Genomic DNA, 27,835 nt, shown 5'->3' on the forward strand with positions numbered 1-27,835 from the left:
CTTCTTAGCGTATCCTCCTAGGACATAATTATACCCTTCTGAGTCTGTGACTCTTCAGGGCAAATGCAAAAATGCAAAGTTAAAATTGAAGATTTCAATTCTTTGGTTACTTGTTTATTATTTTTTTAAATTAAATCCTTAAGATGCTTTAGGAAGCATGTTTCTTAAAATATTCCAGGCCTGTTTGTTGTAACCTGACTATACAGCCAGGCTATACTGTGATTATAGCTGTACTGTGTTCAGCCATAAAATAAAGTACGACAAAACAACTTTGATGTTTTTACATCATATCTAAAGAACAAGGACACAACCAATCTGAAATAAATTCAGTAATTATGTTTTTTAAAGATAATGAATTATTTAAGACTTTAAATTGCCAAACTGCAATTCTTTACTGATTTTTTTTTTATTATGTAAGTGTTAATTGATGTTAATAAAGAATTTCCAGAGTTAGATTCTATACCACATTGGAAAAGATAAATTACAGGCTCCCAGATCCCTACTATGCTACCACAAATACAATCATGTAAAATTAAGGAAGCAGTAAATGCACCTATTATGCCTTTCCACTTTACTGATCTTCCACATTTAATTTAAACCTCTTCAATCATTCTGTTCTCCATTAAGGTTGTCAAAAAAATTAATCTAGCTATGTACTCTCCCATCTGAGCAGGTGGACTTCAGTCAGACTCCCACAATGTAAAACTTTGGCTCAATATGTACTGTAAACTTTGTTCACATATCAGAAACTGAAATAACATGTAATTTTTCATTTTAACACAATTCCCCTTTGAAGTGACAGACATTACACTACAACATTTTAAAACAGAGCTACCTCAAATTGGCAGCCTAAGCTCAGACTGCAAGTGTTGCTTAGACCTGGCCCAAGTCCCAGGCATGGAATGGTCCCTTCCATCTCATACCTTCCTCACAGTTTCTCAGAAAACAGTCACATGTATTTAGAGCTCCAAGACAGGACAGCAACGTTTAGCACCTCAACAGCCTGGTAAAACAAGCAACAGGGGATTACTTCCCATTATTCTGTTTTCAGTGAAAATACTCTTTATTTTTTAATGAGAACAGGCCTACTCTTTCTTCAGGTAATGTATATAGTGTTGCTCATACTGAAAGTAGTAGGTGAACTGCTTGCAAATGCAAGATCTCAACTTCTAGTTTTCCTACAGCTGACACTGTAAGATTCAAGTTATCCTGACCAGCACCATTACTGTGCTTTCATCTAGAGTTGCAATAGCAAAACGCTTAAATCTATTTCAGTCTCTACCCACTTCACCAGGATTTCAGACAGGGAAATTACAAGGATTGAAATCATTACACCACAATCTGATGCCAAATTCTTTCATGTCTTTTCAGGGTCATAGAAGTCCTGGAAGAAGGTCTTGCTTCTTGAATGATACAATCCCTTCCCCACCCTGCACAATCTTGAACATGAAGCAGGACTGTTAAAAGTTTTGCTTTTAACAAGACACATTGTTCCAGCACTAAATCTTGTTCACAAAAGACAGAGAAAGATTAATTCCTTTACCACATTTCCAAAATCCAAATGAATACTCTAAAGGCATGGATATGTCTTTCTTTGAGCATCAGACTGGTTGACAATACGAAGAGCGATACATTTAATCATGAACTGTATACTGCATAACTAGAGGCAGTTACACATTACATACATTTGTAACTATCCCTAAATTAAATAAAGTATCACCCACATAGTACTGCTCTCTTTCAGTGACAGGAAGTCTACAGTAATCAGCTCAAAAACTACAAACGGCAAAAGCACTTACAAATACTGAAGCATTCTTTGTATTTGATCTCCTTTCATTACTGTCATTTTTTAAATATGGTTTCTGAATCTATGTGGTGCCATAAGCTTTTTCACTGTGCTGTTACATAAATGTATTCTTTACTGTGTTTATTAAGTTCTTCCCCTCTTTTTAAAAGGGAAGTTATCAAAATGCTTATTACTACAAAGAAAAACATTCCTGGAGGCAGCGTACATGAACAGCCCATAAGGCAGCACTGTGCACAATTCACAACTTCCAAAACGTAGCCATGCACCTGAAAAGTATGTTTTTTCTAGTTCTGTCCAGAATTTACCTTCAAAAAGCTAGTTTAGAAACAGCAATAATTTTAATGTATACAGGTAAGAATAAAAGAGTAAAAAAAAAAAAAAGTATTTCATATAGTGACTGGTTATATATCTTGCATTAAAAGCTTTCTACTTATTAACAAAATAAAGAGATTGTTGGATCACCCACATCCAAGTGAAATGCAGAAAAAATTGAGCCAAAAAAAATTATGAATTTGTAGGAATCTGAACTTAAATAGTTACCAAGCAAATTTACTGCAGACAAACCATTTGCCTCCAAAATTAAAGATTCCTGGAAGGACCCATTAGCACTCACTGCTTCTGAAGTAGTGAGGAGAATTTTGTTTGGCAGCTGAAAAGAAAGGTCCAGATGACTCAAACTAAATACCTGATAAAACCCTTGAAGCAGAACAAGGAAACCAAATATACTACTGATAGTTGGTAGACAGCAGTTTACTTAAGACTCAAACTGTTCTTTAAGAATAGGAAGGTTGTTTAGGATACTCTAAAATTAGTTTAAAAGTGACACCAAATCAGTTACCGGGAGGGAGGAATACAAACAAATAATTGTGATCCACTACAGACGACATTTAAAAAATCTGACAAGAAGCCAGTGGTTTGGATTTTGGAATGACAGAGAAAAGCCTTCTACATATTCATCGGACAATTAAGGTCCTGCATAGGAAGAAGTTTTTTGGGTTTTGGTTGGTTGGGGGGGGTGGGGGTGTCACCTGGGGTTTTTTTGGTGTTTTGGTTTTTTTGGTTTTTTTTTTAACTGAAATATTCACTGCAGTGTGAATCATCACCGAGCAGGATTTTCAGAAGGCATAGGGTTTCACAGCAGCAAAGTCTACTGTCACAGTCTTGCTCTTGGCTGGCTTGTTAAATTTCCAGCCAGTTAGCTCCTTGGTTTTGCTTGGCTTCACTACATGGTTACACCACACCACAGGGGTAGGACAACATAATAGCCCCAATTTACAGTACTTTTAACAGCCAAGAAACTGAAGATCAAGGTACTAGGAAATGAAGAACAGCAAGCACTCTGTTGTCCAAATTCACTTTATCAGCAAGATGAATCCTTCCTTGAATGATGGACAATACCATTAACCAAGTATAATATGTAACTGAATACATGCGGTGGTGGATTGAACTAGGGTGGCCAATACTGCTACCAGCTTAAATTCTTCCATCATGCCCCTTTCCTTGGGGTCTGCTGACAAGCTGCAGAACACAAGTAGCAACTGAAGCACCAGCAATTTACTCCTGGTAGAGTATACTGAAATTCACACAGGATTTGCTACATACCCTGTCCAACCATCCCTACAGCAGGTACAATCACCTCTGGGACAGGAGGAGGAACACAGCTGAGGGCAGCAACCACAAACTACCCCACTTTCACTCAACAGGGTGCCAGTTGCCATGCAGCACCTGCGTGCGCTATTTTCCTTTATCTGCTCAACTGCTTTTTCATTGGGAAAGAACAGCAGCAAAAACCCAATAAACCCACGGATCCTAAAAGACCTAAAGTACCGTTACCCTTATGCTTTTCATGTCACATCAAGAGTTAACCCTCAGTCTAAAATTTCCATTGAAAAAAACAAAATATTGACCAATGCTTGTTAATTTATGATTCACATAGTATAACAGGAATGCCAAAGGAAAAGAATCTGTCAGCAAGCCACAAAGAACATACAGAGAAAAGTTGTGTGATTTGAAGAGACTTTTTATTTTGATTTGGTAAACTTTAAATTAAATGCTTAGCTGCTTTGGGCATGCACAGTCCTAGTTAAGCAGATAAAACTGAAGAGCTGTAGATTTTGCTTTAAAGGACCAACTTTTTAAAAGAGTACTTTAAAAGTTTCTATGTTTCAGGTTATTTAGGAACACAGTAATTCTATGAAGACTTTCAGTATGCTGAGGCTCTGTGAGCTTTTAAAGTGTTCTCAGCATCCACTGTGTATTCATTTTTCTGGGCTTCCTGTGAAGTCTATAGTCCAATTAACTGACAAAAGACTGAAATGAAACTGTTTAGGCTTTTTACTTTCTGGGTAGAAAGTGCATCCTTGGTCAGTTCTGTTTTCCTCCTTCTACAACTGTTTTCCAGCTTAACAGCTTTCCTATCACAGTTCTGATAAATTTCAGAGAAAAAATTACTTCAAATCTCAATTATTTATAGTGATATGACAAACTGCTAAGAAAGAAAAGGTAGGGCTTAGCCTAATAAAAAATAAAACAGAAGTCCCTCTGGGAACATCCAACATTGCTTATCTAATTTTTTTGCTCTGTATTGATGCTTCCTGATTTCTTCTCATCAGGAAGAGAGCATGCATGCTGTTATCTAAAAAGTTTCTGCAGTTTCTTTCTGTAAAGATTACTGGCTTCTATAATTGGTCTTACGCTTAATATTAAAGGAGATCTTTAGTTTGTTCCCTCCCCCTCATATATGCTCATAGAGACTGACATATCCTTTAAATCAGGGTCTCTGAAATGTAACTACTTCATTCTTGTTCAAAGCAACAAACCTGTTCTCAAGGATTTAATACAAACAAAAATCCACATCCGAAAACATTCTCACGAAAGCATCCTTCTGTTCCAAGTTCTGTTCTAAAATACCTACTTTTAAGGGAAGCAAACCACACATTAGGTATAGACTTCTGTGAGAGGTTTCTGTAATATTTCTTGGTATCAAAAGTGCTAGAGACTGGAAAAGAGACAACGCAGATAGAAGAATACACAACCAAAGCAGGTTTATTTTACCAGACAAACCCATTTCAATACTTCAAAAAGAACAGAGCTGAAAATTACTCTCAATAAACGAATTACTTTTCATCTGAAAACAGGTCTGTCTGGTACTGCTTCAAAAAGCATGAGATCTACTCTAAATCTGAGTAAGTAGGGCTGCACTGCCACTCCTGAATCACATGGGTAGGAACACTCAAGCTATACCAGTCCTTACTCCTCATGCCCTGGTGTCTGCATCTGTCTCAAGGATTTCTGGCTTTAAGAAGTGATCCTACTGCCTGGTTCAGAATAAATAAATTCAGTAAACCAGAGCAGTCACCTGCCTTCCTCACCACAACAATTAAGTCAGGACAGCTTTTGTCTTCCTGATACTGAGGATACTGAACTGCAACTTCCCAAAGTCCTGGTACAAGTCTACATACTCACTCCATTTGCTGCATTTTAAATGTCAGCTTGCAAAGTTGAGCCTTCACCTCTGTAGGGAACCGTAATGCCACGCTACAGGCTGCTCAGATCTCAGCCTCTTTCAAGCACTACATGGGAGACTGAAGAGAAACACACTTTGCCACCACTCTATTAGCCACACCAGACTCTTAGCAAAAAGGCACACTCTCTAACAGTAAACTACTTACCCAGCTTTGCTTCAGGAAAGCCAAAACAGTCTGGAGGCTGCCTTGGAAGCAAAAGCAACACACTGATAAGTTATTCTGAGGAACAAGAAACCAACCTATGCCAAGCATAACTTTTTCCTAACCAATTTGGGATTTTGGGACAAAAGCTAACAGAGCATAGGAGAAAAGTTCACATTCACATTTAAATCCTCAGACTGAAGCATAACAAACAATACATGACAAATTAAATGAACAACTCTTCAAAATTACTTCTGGGACTTTCTGCAGTGTATCATTAAATTCAAACACATATTGCCAAAATGTAAAACACAAAAGCAAGCTGTTCTTGAGCTTCACTGACTGTACTGCTCATCTTATTTTAATGAATCTTAAGCACGTCATGTCATGACATGTTCCCGCTACTTTAACATGATATTTGGCAAAACCCTAAAGATAACTTGTATGTTTTTAACTCCATGTCTTCTTATCACATTTGCTTTTTTTTTTTCCTCCAATAATTCGTAGGCTCTAATTAACCCAGTCTTGCAGTCCATTGAAATCCCTTCCTAAGTCACAGGAATTAAACAGATTTTAAAATAGTGTAATACCCCATTTAGAAATGTCACCTCCTTCCTACTCTACTTTCAGGCCACAAACATAAAAACTGGCTATATTACCTAGCACCACAGTTTGAAACGTGCAAAGAAAAATAAAGCCACTGAATTTTTACTTTACTGATGTAAAGACAAAACAAAACAGTCCTGAAATTGAACCTTCCCTCTTCAGAGATTACTCTACTGAATTAAATGCAATGCTATCCTTAAATACAGAAATGTATGTTGTTAATAATCACATAGGGTATGAACAAAACAAAGTTGTTTGTGGGGATTTTTTTAGCCTTTGCCATTTGAGCTGAAGGAACACTGGGGATTCCAAAGAACATTTATTTGCAGACTATGTTAGTTTGAAAGTTTTAATCAAGGATTTATTCTGTTTCTTTTATTAAGGGGATAAATATGCACATATCAAAATGCAGAACTCACCCACCCACTGTATGGTACTACTGCTGCAAAGCTACGATCATGGAACCTTGACTAATTTTTGTTCTGATTACAGAATACTGTAAAAGAAAAGAATATACTGAAGTGTTGCAATTATCACACTACATATCAGCAGATGGAATGCAGTAAAACTCCAACAGTCAACAACAAGATGCCTGTGCCCAATCCCTTTATAACTTACATTAAGTAAACTATGTTCAAAATTGGGGAAATTATCAGAAAGAACACTTCGCTTACAAATCTTAAAGAAAAATACTTGCAAAAATTTTTAAAGCACATGTAAAAATAAATACACTTGTTTCATTTCTCTCTACCACATGAATGCATATATGCAGCATTCCAAGGCACTTTTTAATAAAATCTCATACTTCAGAGCCACTTCCTTCAACACCTCATTGTTGAATGTACTGCCTGAATGTTTTGAAGAGCAAAATCTTACATTGTGATAACTATCCCACTCCCTTTGAGTAAGGTTCTCCTCAAAGAACCTTAAGTGCACTGAAAATAGCTACCTACCTACTCACTGTACTTTTGCCCATTAATTTTTTTGTCTCTGCTGAAGTAAGCAAATTTTGACCGATGACCACTTCCTGTAAATGAAGTAGATTAATAAAACATCATTAGTAAAAATATAGTTATCTTCCAAGCTTTTTACAATTCTTACTGTCCCATAAATGGGGGGGTGGGGGGGAAGACAAAAACATTTTGTGCACCTAAAAAAATATAAAATTAAACTTAAATTAAAAAGCTTCTCAGTAGTTTTAAAGCAAATGCAATAAAAAGCAGTGATCACACACAAAGTAAAGCAGGAGTCATTAACTGTCAAAATTTCATTTTAAGAACAAAATTAGTACTACCTTGGAGACTTAGCAAAAAGATCAATCAGTAGTAAGCTCCCCCCCTCCCCAGAAAAAGGAGTTGGGAATATGAACTAAAAGGCTACAGAGATCTAACATATCTACAGATCCTTTGTCCAAACAGAAAGGCACAGACGCCTCAATCTTCTAAAGATAAGTTATTCTAAAAGTAATACAGAATGAAGTCTCATAAGAAAACCACAGAAGAAACAACAAATGCCCCCCAAATTATTTTAAACTGTGTGTAATTTATTCTTTGCTAAACCCAATAAGACTTCAATGCTGGCTGGATCTTTCTATTATACATCTTAAAGGGAACTTTGCCTCCTTACAAGACAGACCTAAACGCTTCTGAACCACCCTTGGGACAACAGGGGAAGAAGCTCAAATCCACGCCCCAACAGTTTTCAGAGATGACTGGAAAAAACAAAACAGAAGCTGGAAGCACAGAATCCACATTTCCAAATCCAAAGGAGAAGGAAGGGAACAAAAACACTTCCACCAGAAATCTTGGTTCACCGAAGAAATGAGAAGGAAAAAACCAAACAACATAAAAAACCCCAAAACACCAACAAACAAACAAAAACCACCCAAAAAAAGGCAAAAATCACTAAAAAACAAATTGGGAAAGCAGAGAGACTCTGACCTTTTAGGATCTCCAGAATCAGTACGTTCCAGTTGTAATGGGTACAGGAAACGAACAACTACATTGGTGAAAAACCGTATCACCCAAGTCTTGAATGCAGAGTGGTATTCTAGGACCCTAAGCTAGTGAAGGGATCAGCTGTTGCATGCAATGATAAAGTTGTAATTCTTTTTTCACCAAAGAGCCAAGAGGCACTTTCACTCTGTTAAGAGTGATGGCCAGAAGAACCACAGCACAACTAGTTGAGGGTACTGCAGCTATAAGGTAAACTGATACGCCAGGGGACATAGTCAGAGTGTTCTTGAGTGCCTGAAGAATGCAACCGAGTTGCCCAGGCCCACAGCAGTTAGCCCTGTGGTCCCTGAGCAAGTGCAGCCCTAACCAGGGCTGCACCATGCAGCAGAAACCATGGTTTGCCAATGGTGGGACAACGGGAGGAAGCAAAGGAGGAGAGGCTGCCACCTGATGTTGCTGTATCACCCTGGTGCACACCCAGCCTCATCACATCCTGCAAAGAAGCTGTAGGATGGCAGGCAAGCGGCTGTCTTCCTCCTTCCACTTACAATGGTTGCCAAGTCAATATAAAACACCAATAAAGTTGGCAGAAAGTTTCAGATACCCCTGGTCCTGCAAAGGGACCTAGTCTCTTGAGTGCTTACACCAGATGATCCAGAGACACTCTCCCTTTGCCAGCACTAGCAAAGAGCAGTAGCACTGCCCAACACAAGTAGGACTTGGCACTGTTGTGTACAAGGATGTGGCTGACAGCTGGTTCTTAAACTCACAATACAGAAATGATACTAAATACTGTTGAAAATCCACAGGTTTCTTTTTTGAGAAAGGGATTTCTGTAAGAACTACATTAGATATAAAATTATATCACTGAAGTCTTACAGGCAGACATCCTTTCCACCTGACAAAGGACTGGATCCTTAGAGAGCTCCAATACTGTAAGACATAAAATTTTATTTTCCAAGACTCCCAGGTAGATTCTAAACTCAGAATGCCTCACCCCACAGGCAGTAATGCTTTTTTTACTTGTTTTAAAATGCTATGATTTCAGTTCTAGCCATACACCTGACAATATTATTTCTTCTAATGCTGTAATCATTCAGACTGTATTAAGTTTCTTTTACTTCATTGAATTCAGACTTGTTATACGTGGAATGGCTCTTTCCTTCAGTCTTACAACCCTATCAGCGGGAGCATGCACCATATTTGACATGCAAATACAATAAAATCATAAGAGAAATTAGAGAGAAAGGGTTATATTCTTTTCCTGAATAGATACTATAAAATTAGTCACAGCATAAGCAACTGGTTTTAGAGTATAATCACCGAGTACCACAATTTCAACACAAAACTAGGCTGCCCTTTTCCCTTGCAAGAAGGGAAAGGACTTGGGTTGCAAAGCCTCTCCAGGCAGTGTCACAGAAGTATCTGGGTTTCAGCTCTTCCCTCTCCTCTCTTTACAGCATCAATCAGCTACACCAAAGCACCTTTCCACTCAGTTCTAACGGAAGACAGACACCTCACGCCCTCACGCCATTATAATGCAATCTTTACCAGGCCAATTAAAATGGCACCGACTAGATTTCACAACACTCCAACCTCATCATCTTTGGGACAAGGGTTAATAAAGCAAGAGTGGGACCTTACTTGAGTACCAAAATATGACTTGAGAGTTCTATAGTCAAAGCAAATTGGAAATAAATACATTTCGAATGAGAAAATGCCAATCTTCATCATTTTGTTACACATGTATATAACGTTATATTAAGAAAAGAACATGCTAATAAAAATATTAGCCTATTTCATACATATACACAAACTATGCTGATTAAAATCACTATAATTCCACCTCATTACAAGGCTTTTGTTCTCCATGTTTCATGGAAAATGAGAATTCTTTGGCCCAAAGGCTGTGCATCAAGCTGTATTCTTCTTTTCCAAATTAGATGTTAATTTGCTGATTAAGAATTTTGCAGGAAATGGGAAATTCTCCCTAGCAAAGAGATACCTCATACTCAAGAGAGGCTAGCAGCTGCAGCTATGTCCTGCATGGTAACTCCTAGCTCCTGCTGAGCTTTCACTTCTGCAGAAGGCAGGAGACAGTGTCTACTGGGCAACACCATTACTAGCTCTCAGATGCACAACAGCTTATACAACCTCCCTGAGGAACCTATCCCAGCATCTGATCATACTTACCAAAATTCCCTTTGACCTCCTAAAAACCCTTTTATACAAACATCATGATGATCTTATTCCTTCCCAGAGGGCAAAGAACAGCTTTTCCTTTCCCCTTCCTTTTGTGCTCACTCCCAACAGAGAGCAGCTTTGGTTCTTCCTCTCTGTTCTTCTGGTCCATCTTTGCTAGACTTATGTTCCTTTTTAGTCCTTTTAGAAGTTAATACACTTCTGTAAGTACAGTACTCCATGTGAGCTCCTAACATCTGTGAATACAGCAACGGTATTTCACTACAGTTTGGACACAGGCACTCCTATGTATACATCCTGGAACCGTGTCTGCTTCCCGCTCTCCCTCAACGCACTGTTGGTCTGAACGGCTTATTACTCACAACAAGCACTACATCCCTGCCCTGTTAATCAGTAGTCCTCATTATGTATTTGCACTGTTTGTCATTTCAGCATTTGCCTTTTTATGCAAAATGGGTATATTAGTTTCTGGTCTATCATACAATAATTCAGGAAAATATCAACAAATACAAGGCCCAAGAAAATGCATATGAAACCTACAGTTTCCCTCCAGTTTTGCAGTGAAGTATTCCTACTACAATTTTCCAGAAAACCTGTAGTAGCAGCTTCAGTCTAGGACATACCTCCTTAGCTTAAATGGACCATACCTGCATGTGCCAAAAGCTCTTCTTAAAATACAGTTGCCACTGCTTCTACCCTACTTGGATCTTCTGATCCACCACAGGAGGACACTGCATTGCTTTAGCACAGGTTGGTTTTGTACTAAATCCCTTTCAGATTAAACTTCCAGAGTAATACCCAAGTCAAATTCTATCTATAGCATAGGTTTAGTTTTTCCAAAACCTCACCCAAGTGACTGACCCTTCATTCTAACAGAGACAAAAACATTGCTAGGTACTTAAAAAGTTTAACTAAAAAAACCAAGCAAAAAACCCCAGAATGATGATGCACTCTAAGAGCTATTTTACAAGAAAGTTAGACACAGAGTAAAGGTCACAGAAAAATAAGTAACCATCTCTTCTAAAAAAAAAAAAGATAAAATGGGTATTAATGATAAATTTGATAGAAGCACAGAAAACTTAAACATCTTCTCCTCAAGTATCAGCTTCCCTCCTTTCCCCCTGCCCTTTGATTTTCAGAAATACTATGCAGTGATCATACTGACCCAGTCCCACTTCAAATTTCAGACAGCATAGCTTGGACAACTGTCTCCATACAAATCAATCCTAGTAGGAAAAAACCCAAAACCACAAAGCCAAAAAAAAAAAACCAACACCACAAAAAAAAACATTAAGGGACAGGAAAATTGGAAAACATTTCTTCAAGCATTCCAAATTTTAACATGGATTAATGCAAAGCTAAAACAAAGACGCGTCTGATGTTAAGACATTAGGTCACATACAGTAAGGACAACAGGAAGTATTTCAGTACTGGAAAGATTTCATTATTTAATTTATAAATCCCAGTAAAAGTGTCAAAACAGTGTTTTAGTATAAACACATTAAAATATGCACATCATTTTGCATAACATTTCCTGTATGCTAAGCTCAGATAATATAGTCTGCTTCTATTTGTGATACATTAGTTTAATATTTGCATTTTAAATACTGGGAAAGGTTGCCTGCTTTTTTCCCTGCAGAAGAATTACTTTGAAAGGTATTCTCTGCGTAGTCTTCACACTCATTAATTAGTCTTATACTCATTAGTCCTGACTGATGGACAATTTCATCATTTTCAACTTTGATTTACTGTTGTTATAGTTGAAAATCAAATTCAATTCCACACCTTCCTTCAAAATCAAATACTCTTATATGCTTCAACCTTACATACTTGCAAAACCTGCAGATCCTAATCCCAACCACTGCAGGTCATTTTCAGGAACAAACTGTTGAGAATGTTTTTTTTTTTTGTTTGGTGAGGGTTTTTTAGTTTGTTTATTTGTTTTTTTTAACAGAGAAACAGCTCCTGTCTATAGTAATGCATAAATAAAAAGGAAAGGTTTCTCTAGGTAAATGAGGCCCTTTTGTATGCTTCACCAAACCAAGCAAGTCTGCAGCACAAGGTCTTTGTCAGTAATGGAAGAGATCAGAAACAGCGAGCTGCATGAAGAATCCTGCTTTCAAGAGTAACAATTAAGACCTGCTTTATAGTCAGTCAAGGGAAGTATCAGGGGAGGAATCACTCTTAGACTGACCTCTATCCACTGACTATAAAGGGAGCCTGAAGAGGTAGGTGAACCAGATTTCAAACTTGTTAGTAATTAAACATAAGCAAGGCAGACCTACTCACTGCATCTAGCTGAGTATACTTTACATTTCCTCTGATCTTACTGACTGGAACAAAGCCAATAATCCTAAATTTGTCATGCCTGATTTCTAATGGGCTCATGCTAAAATGAATATCGTCATTTTATTTGTCACACAGAAATACAACCACCATCTAAAATGAATAATTAACCATGCACAATAAACTAAAACAAAGTTTATCACTTACTGTATTTACCCGCAGCTCATTTACTTAAGCTTTCACATACTGTATTTCAGCTGCATCTTACACTCATCTAAGACGGCTCTAAATTGCCGTTAGTTTCTCAGGATGCAGCACTTGAAGCCTGAAGTAGAGCAGGCACCAATGACCTGCACTTAAAACAATCAAAAATTATTTACAAACTGCTCAAACATGTAGAACTTTGGCAGGAGCACAAAACTACTACACAAAGGGTAGTTAACAGAAAACAAACATTAAACACAAAGGATCCATAATACTCAATTATCTTTTACTATGTAACAGTACCAATATTAACTTCAGTGGGAGATGGGTATCAAAGCAGAACCACCGCTACTTTGTGGACAAGTTCACCTACGTAACCCAAGTGTCACACCTGGTAAGTACAGATGCACAGAAATATCCAAGTACAGCTTCTAAAATTTCCTACTATGCAGGTAAAATGAATAGGGAAAAAGAAATACTTGAAGCTTGTTCTAGTATCAGTTTCCCCTTTAACCACTTCAGGAGCTGAAAACAAAAAGATCACCTTTCTTTCCATAGAAATGTCCAAAATACAGTAACAGCTTCCCCTCAGAAAAAGTCACAATCTGACTATTATGAAGAAAGATAATGCAGGAAAGTTTCAGTTAATAGCTTTAACGTATTAATGCAGAGATCATCCCAAAGCATTTACATCTCTGCATACTTTTCTGTCCAGTTTACTTGGGAAAAAAAATAAACGGCTCTACTTGGCACCTCACAACCACATTCTTGTTCACTTGCATCATCCAGATGACCTAACAGTCCTAGCAGAACAAAGATTTTCATTTCACCAAAGTTAAGGGGCAGGAGTGTAACAATCCATATATCAAGATATAAACACATACAAACATGTGCATACATCCATATCTCAATAAAAAGGTCTCCCTGCCAACTACAGATTGAAAAAGCTTTAGGAACTGTAACACTTACATTTGCTTTTGTTGTTGGGTTTGGGGGTCTTTTTGATTTTTGGTTTTGTTTTTTTTAACTTGTACAATAGAAGACTCTTACAACGTAAGCTTTCTTTTATCCCCTCACCCTGAAAAGCTCACAAAATAATAATGGAAGGGTATTCAAAGTCATAAAACCTAAGTAGATATTCAGTTTCTGTCTAATAATATGCACATTCAGTAACATTTTTCAAATTGCTCCTTTCAAATTTCTTCATTAGCCTGGACAATTTGACAACTTCTTTTCATCTTTCACTTTTAATTCCTCCTCATATTGCACCTCTGACAACATAACCTTAAAATCCGCATCTCTTATCTGTGCATAAACTGTTTTCCTCAGTACCTAGGATGGGTACATACACTGAAGACTTCATCTGAAGAGTGAATTTCCTATGGGAAGACTATCTACTTTTAATAAAGATGACTAAAAATGATGGAGCATTCATTTAGTTAGATTTCAGATTGTCAAAGATCTTCTAAACGGATAAAAAAGGGCAAGTAAATGTCACCACAAAAATGCATAAAATTGCAGCATTCCGAAGACACTGACTCAGCCCACGTTGCACAGATGTAACACAGGCTCCCTACGATGACCTGATCAATGGTAAGAATTAAAACCAGTAGTCTCTCTGGACAACATGCTAGCAAGAAAACAATTTTACTGTGGCATAACAGGGCAAAATGTGAAATGTGACTAAATTGCCATCGCTATATTGATACTGAGCCATTTCCAGTGCTGAATTAACCTAAAATGAGAATAAACACGCAGATAAAAGGAACTTTAAATGGGTATATGGTCAAGAAGTAATTAAAAAAAAAGAAAGTATCTGGCTTGGGCCAGTAAAGGTAAGCATTTACAGTGTCAATGACATTATACAATTTCCTGTTGATACTACATAATTTTATGGTCTCACATATTTGTTCCATTACCTGGAAATTACAGCTACCTAAACCATTCAAGCTGGTTTTCAGTGGTTCTCCTATCAATAAAGGACATTTCAAAATATCTACTGTAGGCAATCATTATTTTAATTGCAAATTTTAATTCAAGAAACATTAAATTAATATTATCCTAAAAATTGGAAGACACTACTGCTGGAAAAAGGAAACTGAAAAGTACTTCAGGCTCCCAACAAGATGCAGAAGCAGGTCCAAACAGGAGTATGGATAGTAATTAAAAGAGCAACCAACCTTCCCACTGGTCCAAGGCAAATCTTGACCCTGCTGTGCTCTTCAAGGCATGCATATCCCAACACACATCACTGCAGCACTATAATTAACAGAACTGTTATTTCAAGAATTATTTTCTGAATATGTTAAGCAGAGCTGACAGAGATCCACCTGTACATGTCCACCTCTAATACACTGGTCCAAGTCTCCCATTCAAACTCAAAGCCATGAAGTGACTCAGACTTCTACTAAGGTACTCACGACACCCAGAAAACAAACTAAAGGCAAACTCAACCTCTGACATGTTAATTTCTTTGGTCCTTCTAAACACCATGTGACTTCACAGTATTTTCTTCAATACTGCTATATTGTACTGATAGAGATGATCACTCCAGAAAGTTGATGTGACATTTCTGCTTCACTGGGATGAGCAACTCTAAACTGCAAGACCTGTGCATCCCATCCTAGATTAAGTTAAGCTAATTTAAATTAAATTTTAAATTGGAAGGAGCAATCTGTTACGAAGACAATCCTAAGGGCCTTAGTCTAGGTGGTATGATAAGCACCTAGACCAGGGGTCCTCAAACTACGGCCTGCAGGCTGGATATGGCCCCCCAGGGTCCTCAATCCGGCCCCCGGTATTTACAGAACCCCCCACCGGGGGTTGGGGGGGAACCAAACAGCCGCAGATGACTCCCTGCCACCTAATCCATGCACCAGCCCCCTGTTTAAAAAGTTTGAGGACCCCTGTTCTAGCCCAAGACTGAACAGGGTTCTGAATCCAAGACGACAGGAGAATCTTCACAGATACTGTGTCCAGAATCAGCCCAGTCAGCTGCATCCAACTGATGGGACATGAGCAAAATTTCTGGGCACTGGGCTTGAAGTTTAGTCCTCCATTGAGGAAAAAAAAAAAATGATGCTTCAACTCAAGAATACAGTTTCTTGAGTCTCTTTTAATTAAGAGACCACTATTTCATTGTTATGGAGACCATGTCATCATATCTTAATGCCATAAGGAAGCCAATGAACCAGATATTTTACTGTTAGCAGATCTGCATCACTAAAAAAAAAAAACAAAAAAACCCCACACTTCCTCTATGATGCTCACTTCCGTATTTCCATTCCAGTACCTTGAAATCAAGAGATACACTGATCTCCTTCCTGATTGGCCAAGAGAACGGCCAGTGCTGAAGCCCTAAGGAAGAGGGAGGGGAGAAGATGAATGCTCCAAGTTTAGTATGTCTCCCTCTTTCTCCTTGTCCTGGTTTTGGCTGGAATAGAGTTGATGTTTCCTCTCAGTAACTGGTACAATGCTGTGTTTTGGATTTAGTATGACAATAATGTTAATAACACACTGATGTTTTTAGTTTGCTAGGTAATCTTTACAATAAGTCAAGGACTTTTCAGTTTCTCGGGCCCTGCCAGGGAGAAGTCTGGAGGGGCACAATAAACTGGGAGAGGACACAGCCAGGACAGCCTGACCTGTGCTAGCCAAAGGGATATTCCACACCACAGAATGTCATACTGAGCATGTGAACTGGGGGGAGTTGGCCAGGGCCTGCGATCGCTGCTCAGGGACTGCCTGGGCATAGATCAGTCAGTGGGTGATGAGCAGTTGTATTGTGCATCATTTGGGGAGGGGGGTGTGTGTGTCCCCTTTTGGATTTTATTTCTCTCCCCCTCCCTCTCCCTTTCATTATAATTGTTGTTGTTGTTATTATATTTCATTGCAATTACTAATTTGTTCTTATCGCAACAGACAGGTTTTACCTTTTTCCCCAATTCTCCTCCCCATCCCCCTTGGAGGGGAGGAGTAAGCAAGTGGCTGTGTGGTGCTTAGTTGCCAACTGGGGTTAAACCACAACATTCTTCCTTTTTAATATTAGAAAAACAGCCTGTAAAATCCTTCCCCTCTGCAGGGCAATGAAACTTTCTCCAGTGTACAGCTGAAAGCCACACTCTGACTCCAGAAAGGTAAAAGTAGTGATGAACTGTAGGATAGTAGCAGCATAACTGGTAAGACTTGTGGCAAGTGTTATCAAGAACAGGAGAGAGTTTGTTGTGGTTTGGGGTTTTTTTATTTAAAGAAAAAGGAAACAGTAAGCAGGGGGAAGAAAGCAGGTGATATGAACCTGCTGGGACATCTAGTCACAGCAACAAGGGAATACAGATGGGTCATAGGTACTGGAGGTAATGCTTGTGAAACCTTGAACTGACAGTATTTTTCTGCAAGTCTAAACAGAAAGTAAGGAAAAGCTGAAGCTAAGGTCTTCAAGCAGTATAAAATCCACTTTAATTGGGGGGTGGGGGAAGAGGCAAAAGAAAAGATGCTCAATGGAAATCACTGTCAGCTAAAAACCTTGAAAAAATGAAAGATCATCTGCTTTCACACCAAATGCCACAGATTTATTAAATCGTCTACAACAGACATAACCATTTTGGAAAGACACAGGTATAGTCTTGCATATCCTGGGCTTTTTTAGAACACCTGTCCCTAAACTCTGACTATTAAAACTTCTCCAATTTTGTCAACAGCCAGACATGAAGGCAATACCAAAAATACCCCCCTACAAGCCTGGAAATTCTGACCTTTCTTTCCAAGAACTGAGGAAACAGAAGTCTGCAGCAAAGCACAGCTGGGTTTTGGCTACCACAGCAGGTAAGAACAGCCCAGCCCCTACCAGCTACTGCAGAGCATCCACGAGGCTGTGAGATGTTTCCCTTCCCCTCCTCTATTTCTAATGCACCAGACACTGCCATGCCTGCAGTTAAATCCTAGAAGTAAAGCCACTGTCCCCCTAGCACCTGGGGGTGGTGCTTCCTCTGAAGGACAAAGATGGCACAAGACCTGTCAATTATTTTACTTCCAGATGATGTGGGGAAGACAGAGATCCACTGACATACTGCACAAATTTGCAGCCTGAAGCACATGCCCAGACAGGTTAATTTATCAGGCATCCATCATCTGCTGTTTAAGGAAGAGTTAAAAAGAAGCTTCTGCACCTAGCCACCACCTTTTGGCCCTATACCTCACACAACTTGAAAAAGACTATGAAGCCACTACCACAGATACCAACAACAAGTAGGGTGAGTAGACTTAAAGGCCAGAAACTCCAAATGAAAAACTGTACAACTCAGGGAAAAACAAAAATAGCAAAGTGTTGTCAGCAAATAGGGCAGGGCACCAAGAACACTCCAGCTAAACACCACTTACAAAGGAGAAGAGGTCTCTAGTTCAAGTAGCTGTGTACTTACAAGGATCATTGTGCAAGCACACATGTGGCTCATGCCTCAAAGGTAAAACAATCCTCACAACCGTCAGAAACCTGCAAAAGTAACTTTTTTTAAGTATAGTTAAAGGAGTATTGCATTCAATAAGAAGTTTGGGCAAAGATGTTAACAAGCAAACTAAGGATCTCTCAAACTGTTGTATGCAGCATCTGAGTGCTGTCTTTAGAACACAAGCAGCATTTGGCACAGTGTCCGCAGAAATGGAACCGAGACACTTGGGACAACAACTCAGCCTCTGGACACTGGGAGTTCAGTGTGAATCAACACCACCCACCTGAGCACACCTGCACTATTCCTGCTTTCTTGTTTGAAGTTGGTCAGTATACATCACTGCAGCTAAATCTATTTTTACACTGAAACTGGATTTCATTCAATTTCATCTAATGGATTATGGTTTCTCCAAGTCTCCTTCTCCTTAGTTCTTCAAGCATCGTATGTTTAAGTGGAGCTACAAACACACACCTGTGCTAGTTTAGCACAGTCAAGCACTGATGCAGAGCTAGTTTAATTCACTCAAATCAACATAGCCCAGACACAGGTATATTTTTCTTCTCCAATTTTCCATTCAACCTAACACCACAGTACAATATCCCATGAATGTTTCAAGCATTTTATCCACCGCTATTTAAGTGGATATTAGATAATCCCAAAATGCCCTTATTTTTAGGCTGCCAGTACAGCAATTTTACAGTAATGCAGCAACAATAACAGAGCACAATAAAAGTGCAATTCATGATAAACAGCTACAGATCTCCTAAGTAGGACTTATTATTACAAGGATAAGGAGACATGCCTTCACCCTTAAAATACACATACTCCTTACAGAGACACAAGTACATGACTTCAATAAATATCTCTTACAGACTTTATTAAAACCATGAAACGGTGGTTTATGCACTTGTCAGTTCTGCTTGCAAAAAATTGCCTAATTGTCACTAAAAGTTAAGCAAAAATACTAACAGTATTTTGAGTATTTGGTTTGAGAGCACTTTGCAGGTCACTGGTTTCACTCTTACTGGCACTTCCTGGTTCATCCACAGATGCTGTGCACTGCTCACACACTCCTGTGCACCCAGACCAACTGCAGCACCCAACCGCAACAAACAGCAGAAACAACCCTGTCCCTGAAGAGCCAGCAGGCAGCAAAGGGTGCGTGAGGAGAAGAACAGACAAGCAAGATACCTTTGCTGACAATCAAAAGAGCTTCTGCAGCAAACTGTAGATCAGCAACTGAGATGCAGGGAGGGAAGAAGTATTTGAGTAAATAAAAAGGCCTCATGCTAAAGTATTCAAAAGGTGTTATTAAAAAGTATCAACTTAAAACCAATCAGCAGTGTCCCTTCTATCATGCCTCTATTTACTTTTCACACAACCTACTCCTCAAGTGGAAACACTATACACACAATTTGCCATCAGAAACTCATGTCTTAAGTCGAGCTATGTTTAGCATGGGATCAGGGCCAATCCATCCCTAAATGCAGGTGCTTTTACACACAGGGAATTTTATCAATACCAATAGGGCCCAATTTGTTCTAAATTAAGGTCTGAAAACTAAGTTCCCCTCACCCCCCCCCCCTTTTTTTTAAGGAGGAAAAGAGGATTGTAGAAGAGCCTTTTCCCTCCTCTTGCTTTAAAGAGACAGCAAGGAAGAAAAATTCAACGTGAAAAATATAAGAAAAGCACCATGATCTACAACTCCCCAGTAATAACATATCCTTCATACAGAAATTTCAAGAAAAGCTGATTTTCACATTAAATACCTTAGCATATTCTTTCCTAACTGAATGTTTACCTGCATAACTGTCTGGCCAGGTACACTGAAAATGCGGACTTTATTCCTTACTTTTCAACACTGGGCAACAGATACCTTAAAACATATGTCTTTGCAGAGTACCTATAATTATCAAGCAAAAATACAAAAATCTAATTGCAAAAAGTACGGCTATAATTACTCCTTCTAAGGCTTATCCAGATTTTACATTCCTTTTATAGGAAAGACAAGGTAGCACTGTCAATTAACTAATTGGCACATCTCTTCCAGCTGATCAGTGTCCAGGTTATTTTGTCTTTGATTAGAAAAATCATCTTTATTCCTGGACAGTAAATCCAAAGTACCTAGGAACAACATGAAGCTTACTCATTTCCTCTTTCATAAACGCGATCAGTTCTCAAGTCAGAAAACTATTCAGCCTTTTGCTCTTTAAATTGGAAGAGCTAAATAGCAAACTTTTCTTTTGATGTATTGCAGATGACAATGCAAGAACTCATTAGGTCAAATTATTGCTTCAGTATTGTCTATGCCACTCCACACTTTTAATCTGTTGACAGACCAGAGCAGTAATTCCACTCATCAGTTCTTAAGCCACTAGTAGTATTTAGAAGACAAATGAAGAAAAAAAGCTCCCTTTCTGAAGTACGCACAGATATGTCTGAAAGCATAAGGATCTTGTAATTAAAAATAAGTCATTACACAGGCAATCTTATAAATAGAGCCATATAGAGCACTGCTTTGATTATTTTACAATATATTAAGAACCATTCTTCTAAAGGAAGGTACATTAGAATGCTTAAGGCTTTACATCAAATTTCAGTATTACAAATGTTACTATGTATGCTAAACCCTTCTCCTGCAGTATTTAAAATTAATTAAGCTTCTAGGAATGAGTATCCAGAGATGATCTTGACTAACTATATGTAATTAAGATTAAAAGATATGTATGCATAATAAAACATTCAAAAAGTGTTCCAAAGTCAATGCTAGAGATAATTATATTTACATGGATTTAAATATAAAAATATATATTTGTATTAAGTCTTCCCAATAGTATCATCCTCAGGCTGCCTCATATTCAAATTTTTCTTGCTACACATTTGCTGGCCTTTCGTCCCTTAAAAATAGCTCCTGTAACAATACAACAAAAGTATTTTAAAACCTTCCATGACAAATCAATTGAAAAATATTATTTGTATAATCTCTGCTCTTGTACATACCTGGACTTCGAGTAAGTCCCAAGTTACAATATCAATACGCAAAACAACTTTTTGGAAAGTTCAATACATTCTCATAATAAATTATTTGAATAAAGCATAACAGAACACTTTATGTTTAGATGACAGGATTATTAAATATTAGGTCTCTTTTAGAGTTTACTTTGAGTTGAATTGGATATGCCCTATATCCATTTTCACTTGCTTCTGATGAGAACATAAAGAGCAACTGAGACAAGGGGAAAAACCCCAAAGGTCTCAGACAGTACCACTTGAACACCAAAAGCAACAGATAAGTAAAATGACACTAACAGTTTTATAAAAAGATTGACAATGAAAATTAATGTCATACAAGTTAGTCTACTTTTCCTTCCTTTGCATACTATCAATGAGCCTCTAAAGCTAAAATTTTTCACTAAATATTTGTTAGTACAGAATAGTTAGAACAGACCTTAACCAGCTGAGAGTAACAACACAAACAAAATTTATGGGGAATTGTTAGCATATTTTGCTACTACACAAAAGGGCAAATCCCAGTTTTATATTCTTTACTGAATGGCATAGGTTCCCTCCTTCATTCCCTCCCTGTGGATAGAATGCAAGGAATTCAGCTTCTGTTTCCCTATTTAAAGTTTGAGAAGTAAGACAAACAACTTACTACAAAAACTGTTACTTGTGGAGAACTAAATTCTATAAGCCTATTATAACAGATACTCAGCCTACTGCAGCCAAAAACCAGGACTTGCTACTAGAAAGGCAGAAGGTCTGGCTCCTGGAAACAGACACAATTAAAGACGAAGAGAAGTAATTTGAATGTTAGGAAAATATCAGAAAGCTACACTTGGATAAGACAGGCATACAGATAAAACCAGAACAAAAACAAAATTAAAAAAAACAAACAGAGGAACGCAAGACAACAGATTTGAAGTTTCTTCCCATAAAGTTTATTTTACCATAACTCATTTTGTAGATTTGTCCCAATCAACCTTTTCTGTTTTGGGTTAGTAGCTTATCAAGTGAATTTTGTAAAAAAGTAATAGTGACATGGAAAACAACAGGACTTTCTACACATTTGCCTACTGACATGATACTCACCTTTAAGTAGGCATCAAAGCAGAGGAAAAATGCAGAGGTTATTCTGGAAATACTGCACAAAAGTATAATGGCTACAAACAGTTACAAGAAAAGGCACCCTATACAGAAAAGTATCTTGGACTTCACCTCAACTTGGGCAATTTCAAATGGATACTCCATGAAGTATATTACTCGCATCATGAACAGACCATACATCTTACTTCAATGACACATTTAAATTAGTTGGCAAGCCAGGATCTTCCTCCATCTATGAAACATTCCATCTCTCGCCTCCAAAACCTAATTTTGTGAGAAGGACCAAGAACAGCAATAGCTTCCTAGATGACATTTAAGCTGGACAAAAGCCCAGCAAACTACCTGAAATATCTCTTTAGAAACTTGTTCCCATCTCTCCCTGATGTAGCAGTTCTCTTTAATTCAGCTACCTTGCTGGAAATCGGAGATAATTGTTAGAGCCTGAGGCAGTGCTTGCAAGCCTGTCTAGCAATGAACAGTGAAAAACAACTTCCCAGATTTATCAGAGCAGGGTTTGCCAACCAACTTCTCCACTGGTTCTCACAGCAACTTTGTAGCCAGTTTAAAGACTGGCAGGATCTCCTGTTTATTTTCTCATTTCCCTGTCACACAGGTACCTGTGCTGGCAGGCCGTTGTTTGCCAGGAAGCTTTTATGAATGAAGGAAAAAAAGGAAGCAGAAAGTGCTTTGTGGCAGTGATGATCATAAATAGTCTGCTCAGACATGGCTCTATCAAAGCTATTGCTCTGCAGGTGACATTTCACTCAGAAGGCTGACACCACAGAAGTAAAGCAGAACAGGTTTAGACCATTCTTCCCTATCTCTTTCTAGGGGAAGCCAGCACCTTGCATAAACAGTTTCTCTCTCTTGCTTCCGTGAGAGAAAAACATGACACTGTCCTGAACAGCCCACATAGTCCCAGACCTTCACTGCTTTTTACACTCCCACACTTCTTCTAAAATCTCTCCATCTAATGCTTTTCACTTCCTATACAAAACACCTTTTTCAGGCTATAAATGGTAAGATTGGCATTTCCCAAGGAAGGCAGAGATATAAAAATAATTCTAAGAGACAGAGCTTATTCCTCAGTGTCTTTGGAATGGTAAGCTGCAAGACCAGCTGCAAAGAAACAGAGAAGTCATATAAACAAAGACAGTTTAATGACTTCTGCTTTATAAACCCTTAAACAGCACTTCAGGGGACACCCTCCTAGAGTTTTGTATGGTATGTTTAGCAAATACTAGATCAGATACCTGTCCCCAAAACAGGAGATCCAGAATCAGCTGTCCCTCTCCTAACTCAGCAACAGCAGGGAAATCCCTGGATCTGGACATTTACTTTCCATAAGAACCCTGTGGGAAGGTCCTCGGAGCTAAATGAGGAAAGCTAGACCTAATGCTTAAGCAACATCCCTGTTAACCCTTTAACAGATTCATTATTTACTTAAAGGGATAACAGAGACATTACTTAGGAAGTCCATCAGGTAGTTTTAAGCATCCCAATAATCCAAAGTGTTTGCTTAACAAATGTGACCTTGACAATAGAAGACACTACTGTCAGTCTCCTATCTGGACACAAGCTAAAGATATTTTTAAGTGGGTATCATGCTTTTTACATTTACGCCTCCTGGTGACATTCTGATCTTGAGGTCAGGATCAGAGTCCTCTGCAACAGCTAGTGATATCACAGGCACTTCTCTGCACCATATTAGATGTGGGATTTATTACATCTCAGGAGGACAAAAATTTTGTTAACTTGGATTAATGAAAGTGACACTGTGGGTTTGAGGTGTTTTGAGGCACCTTTCAATATGCAATCCCAAATTTTATTTTTCCCATAACAAGGTTCTATAAGGAAGTTCACTTGAGAACTGTTTACTAAGTCGTGCAAGAATGCAAAATGTAGCAAAGCCACAATCTCAGGTTATATTATCCCTCAAAAAACCCCCACCTATGTAAAAAACCAAATGCCCTATTTTGTAACATATACCTGATGGCATAGAAGTTTGGAGATTGCAACTCCTATTTGTAAATTAAGAGTAAACATATTCTTTTCACTACAGAATTAAAATATACAAAAATTCCAGAAATCTCTATAGACCTCCCTGTAACAAGAAGAAAAAAATAAAATTTCACCTCACTCTTAAATCTATTACCTGCAATATTGAGAAACTATAGGTTTTAATACTGAAATTAAATCCAGCAAGGCCGATGCTTAACACAAAGAAATTTCACTTTTAAAAAGAACTGGCCTTTCAAGAATCTTCAAAACCGCATGAAACTTAAAAGTTTTAACTAAAGTATGAAAGATCCTCGTCTTTTCTAATTAGCACAGTTACCATTTAATGTCATTTGGTATGGCTCCAGTGTAAAAAAATCCTTTAAGAAAAAGTTTTCAATTAAATACAATTAACCCACTCATACTTTTCTTTCAGAGTAAAGGGTTCCTAAATTATGACCAAACATCCCAAGATAAAAGCCTAAATGAAAGAAACCGTTTCAGTAGTTTACTCCTTTGAAGTGCACCATGATTAACATGTGTCAGTTACATGATGTATATGGAAGCAATATACTTCTCCCACCCTAATGGAGGCTCCCTTAACAACTTCCATATCTTAACTCTTTTCAGAAAATTAGATATATTTTTTTTACCATTATATTTTACTGATCCAGAACTTTTTTTAAAAAAAAAAAGTTTCCACAGTACATGTTTACCTTAAGTCCATCAGTATCAAGCAGATTTCTACAGTTGTAAAATCGAATAACCAATTTAAAGGACAAACACATCACAAAGAAATTTGAACACTACAAAAATTCAATGATTCTTGAGTAAATTAAATACTTGACCTGACACAGACAAAAGTTCAATTTGAAAAAAACCTTCAAAAAACCTGGAAGGCAGTGTAGCCTGACTGAGAAATTTGTTAGGACACAGGAATTGGTGACCAGAACTCTACCTCATATTCTACAGAGGTTTTTATAAGCAAGGTCAGTACGTTGGGCTAACTTCATACTGTTAGCATGGTGGACTGATAAAGGCTTTTCCACAATAACTCTAAAAACAAGCACAAAATTAGAGGACATCAAGTCATTAACTAAGCAAAAATTACACAGCTTGCAAACTTTTTGTTCTGCATATTCTACACCTAATCCAATTTATACTGTTCAGATTCTCTAAAACTAAGAACAAAACTGGAAGTTAAAACATCTTTTGTCAAAACCAGCAGTGATTTATATATCTGCGTGTGAAGGGGGATGCACACGTTAAGGGTCTGCAAAATTAACAAATCTGTACTAACGCTACATGCCATTATAAACTATACATTAAAAATTTTTCAGTTTCCAGCCAAAAGAATCTTAACAATTTTTATAAACTATAGACTCTGGTTTCCCAGACAAAGGCTTAAAGAGGAAAGATCCCAGAGGCACTATGCCTGAGGAGCAAGCAGTAGAGAAGCTAGTGAAGAGCTGGCAAACAAACCATAATTCAATACAGGCCCTTCACCGAGAAGGACAAACACCACAACACAGGCCTGATGGAGAGGGGAGAAGAAAGCATGAGTCCAGAACTGATCCCTTACAGGAAAATGCACTAACCACATTCTCATTCGTGATCTCAATAAACACTACTCACACAGGCACATGGAGGCAGTCTTCAAAAAAAATGCATAATCCTGCAGGGATTCCACTGACTATACATTGTTACATGCTGGCTGGTTTGTGGGGTTGTGTTGGTTTTTTTTAAAAAAAAAATTACCCGAGGGTTTCACAGTTGTTAATACATTATACTGTAATTGCTATAGAGATACAAGACTTACTTAGGTTCTTACACTTTAGTACAAGCCTAGCATCACTACTGCCTATTTACATTGGAAGAGTTTTACCAAAACCCTGGGTTACAGGCAAAAAACAAGACCTGCAAGGAAAAAAAAAATTAAAAAAAAAAAATATCTCTACCTGGAAATAGAAGCATAAAGCGGTAAAGTTTTCCTCCAGCAACTCACAATGCCACGGCTACACATTTTAAGTCCATCCTAGAGAAAATTACTGATTGTTCATTATCTGCAGCATATCTGCATATTGCCAGTAGTGTGAAAAGGAGGAAAATGGTACAGCAGCACTTAAACTGACTGCATGATCTGTTATTCACATTACAGTATCAAACGTACTCTCTTCAGTTATGCTGAACAGTGAACAACAGCTCATTTCTGGTATATTCATGTGTTTTCAAGGATACATAAGAAGTGATTCCATTTCTTTCCCTGGACTTCCAAAGTCCTAGACGTCTACCTTTTGGCCAGCTGAAGTCAGAAAAGAGAAACTTCACCTCAAGCATTAAGTGGAGGAAGATACTGGGATAAATGTGGAACTTAAATTGACACCGAAAGATTTATAGCTGAGTCTGGGTATTAATTGTCTCACCTGTACAATACAAAGAAGAGGAGAAAACAACTCATATACTACTTGAATAGACACCTTTATTATTTTCAAGATATTTCTAACGTAGGTGAACACACCAAATACAATTAAAACCTTCACCCCACTCAAGAACATCCACTCCTCTTGTAGCAAAAACTTGCTCTTTAATTGTTTCACCCTTTTTCCTTACTACACAACGCTCTCAAACCCTTACAACTAAAGTATCTTCATTTACAATACAAACTTTTTTTTAATGTAGCAACGGTAGCCATTCCATAACTATGAAGTTACAGCTAAGCTCTGCTTTCCACTCCATTTTCCTAAATAAATAAGTAATCTTCCCATTGATACAACTTCCCTCAAGTGAACCTTCTTGTCAGAGAAAAAAAAAAAGCGTGCAAAAATACTTTTTCTAAGCATTTAATTCCATTAATAACTCCAAAACTGCCATTTTCAAAAGAAATCTTGGGCAGGTAACTCACTTTGAAAACCATATCATGCTTTGAAGCTAGGAATTATGAAAACAATCCTGTAATTTCAGGTTTAACCATCACTTCTAGACTAACCGTTTTCCAGAAATTTTCTACAGCTCTTCTTATACTCTATATTCAGAGAGCTGCACAATAAACTGCATGCACATGAAATGCACTTTAATCTGGGTCTTGTTTAAAATTACCTTCAAATGTGTTATTTGGGAAGAAGGAAAAAGCTATGAAAACATACAGATTCATTTTTACTTTTAAGAGCAACTTATATTGTTCCAGACAGCATAGGCAGTAATACTGTGTTGGATAATTTTTGTCATTGCTTTTAAGACCCCATATTCATTCACTTGGCCAAATTACAGAATACACAAACCTTTTATGTCCAAATACCTCCTTCAATGATCTTTCAGGCCAAACTGATTAATTTTATTTTTTTTTAAAAGTAGCTAAGATAGTTTAATAATTTCTGGATGTTTTTGAACAAGAAAATACCCTCTTCCTGCTGAAAACATTTTAAAATATCTCATCTGTTGGAATGCTCTAGTATTGAAAGCTGTGCAACACTCACAAGCAGGGCATGCCCTTATCTTAGGAAGGCACTGTGTACCATCACAAGGAATACATGCTCAAGTCTGCTTCGGTTGTAAGGCTCT

General features: G+C 37.8%; 1 protein-coding gene across 9 annotated transcripts in view; it reads right to left on the reverse strand.

Moving 5' to 3' along the window:
* CNOT2 (CCR4-NOT transcription complex subunit 2) overlaps positions 1 to 27,835 on the reverse strand; it is a 91,502-nt gene that overhangs the window by 49,946 nt on the left and 13,721 nt on the right. For 3 of the 9 annotated variants that reach the window (XM_055807371.1, XM_055807375.1, XM_013302977.3), the window contains exon 2: positions 7,035 to 7,108. The exons of 3 other annotated variants lie outside the window; for them this stretch is intronic. The gene's annotated coding sequence lies outside the window, so the exon portion shown is untranslated. Of the gene's footprint in view, positions 1 to 5,478; positions 5,520 to 7,034; positions 7,109 to 14,908; positions 14,988 to 27,835 lie in introns of all 9 variants that reach the window. 3 more of the 9 variants (XM_055807372.1, XM_055807376.1, XM_055807373.1) reach the window with 2 other exon arrangements.

Source organism: Falco peregrinus, chromosome 6 (assembly GCF_023634155.1).
Source record: "Falco peregrinus isolate bFalPer1 chromosome 6, bFalPer1.pri, whole genome shotgun sequence".
In the NCBI taxonomy this organism is placed as follows: domain Eukaryota; kingdom Metazoa; phylum Chordata; class Aves; order Falconiformes; family Falconidae; genus Falco; species Falco peregrinus.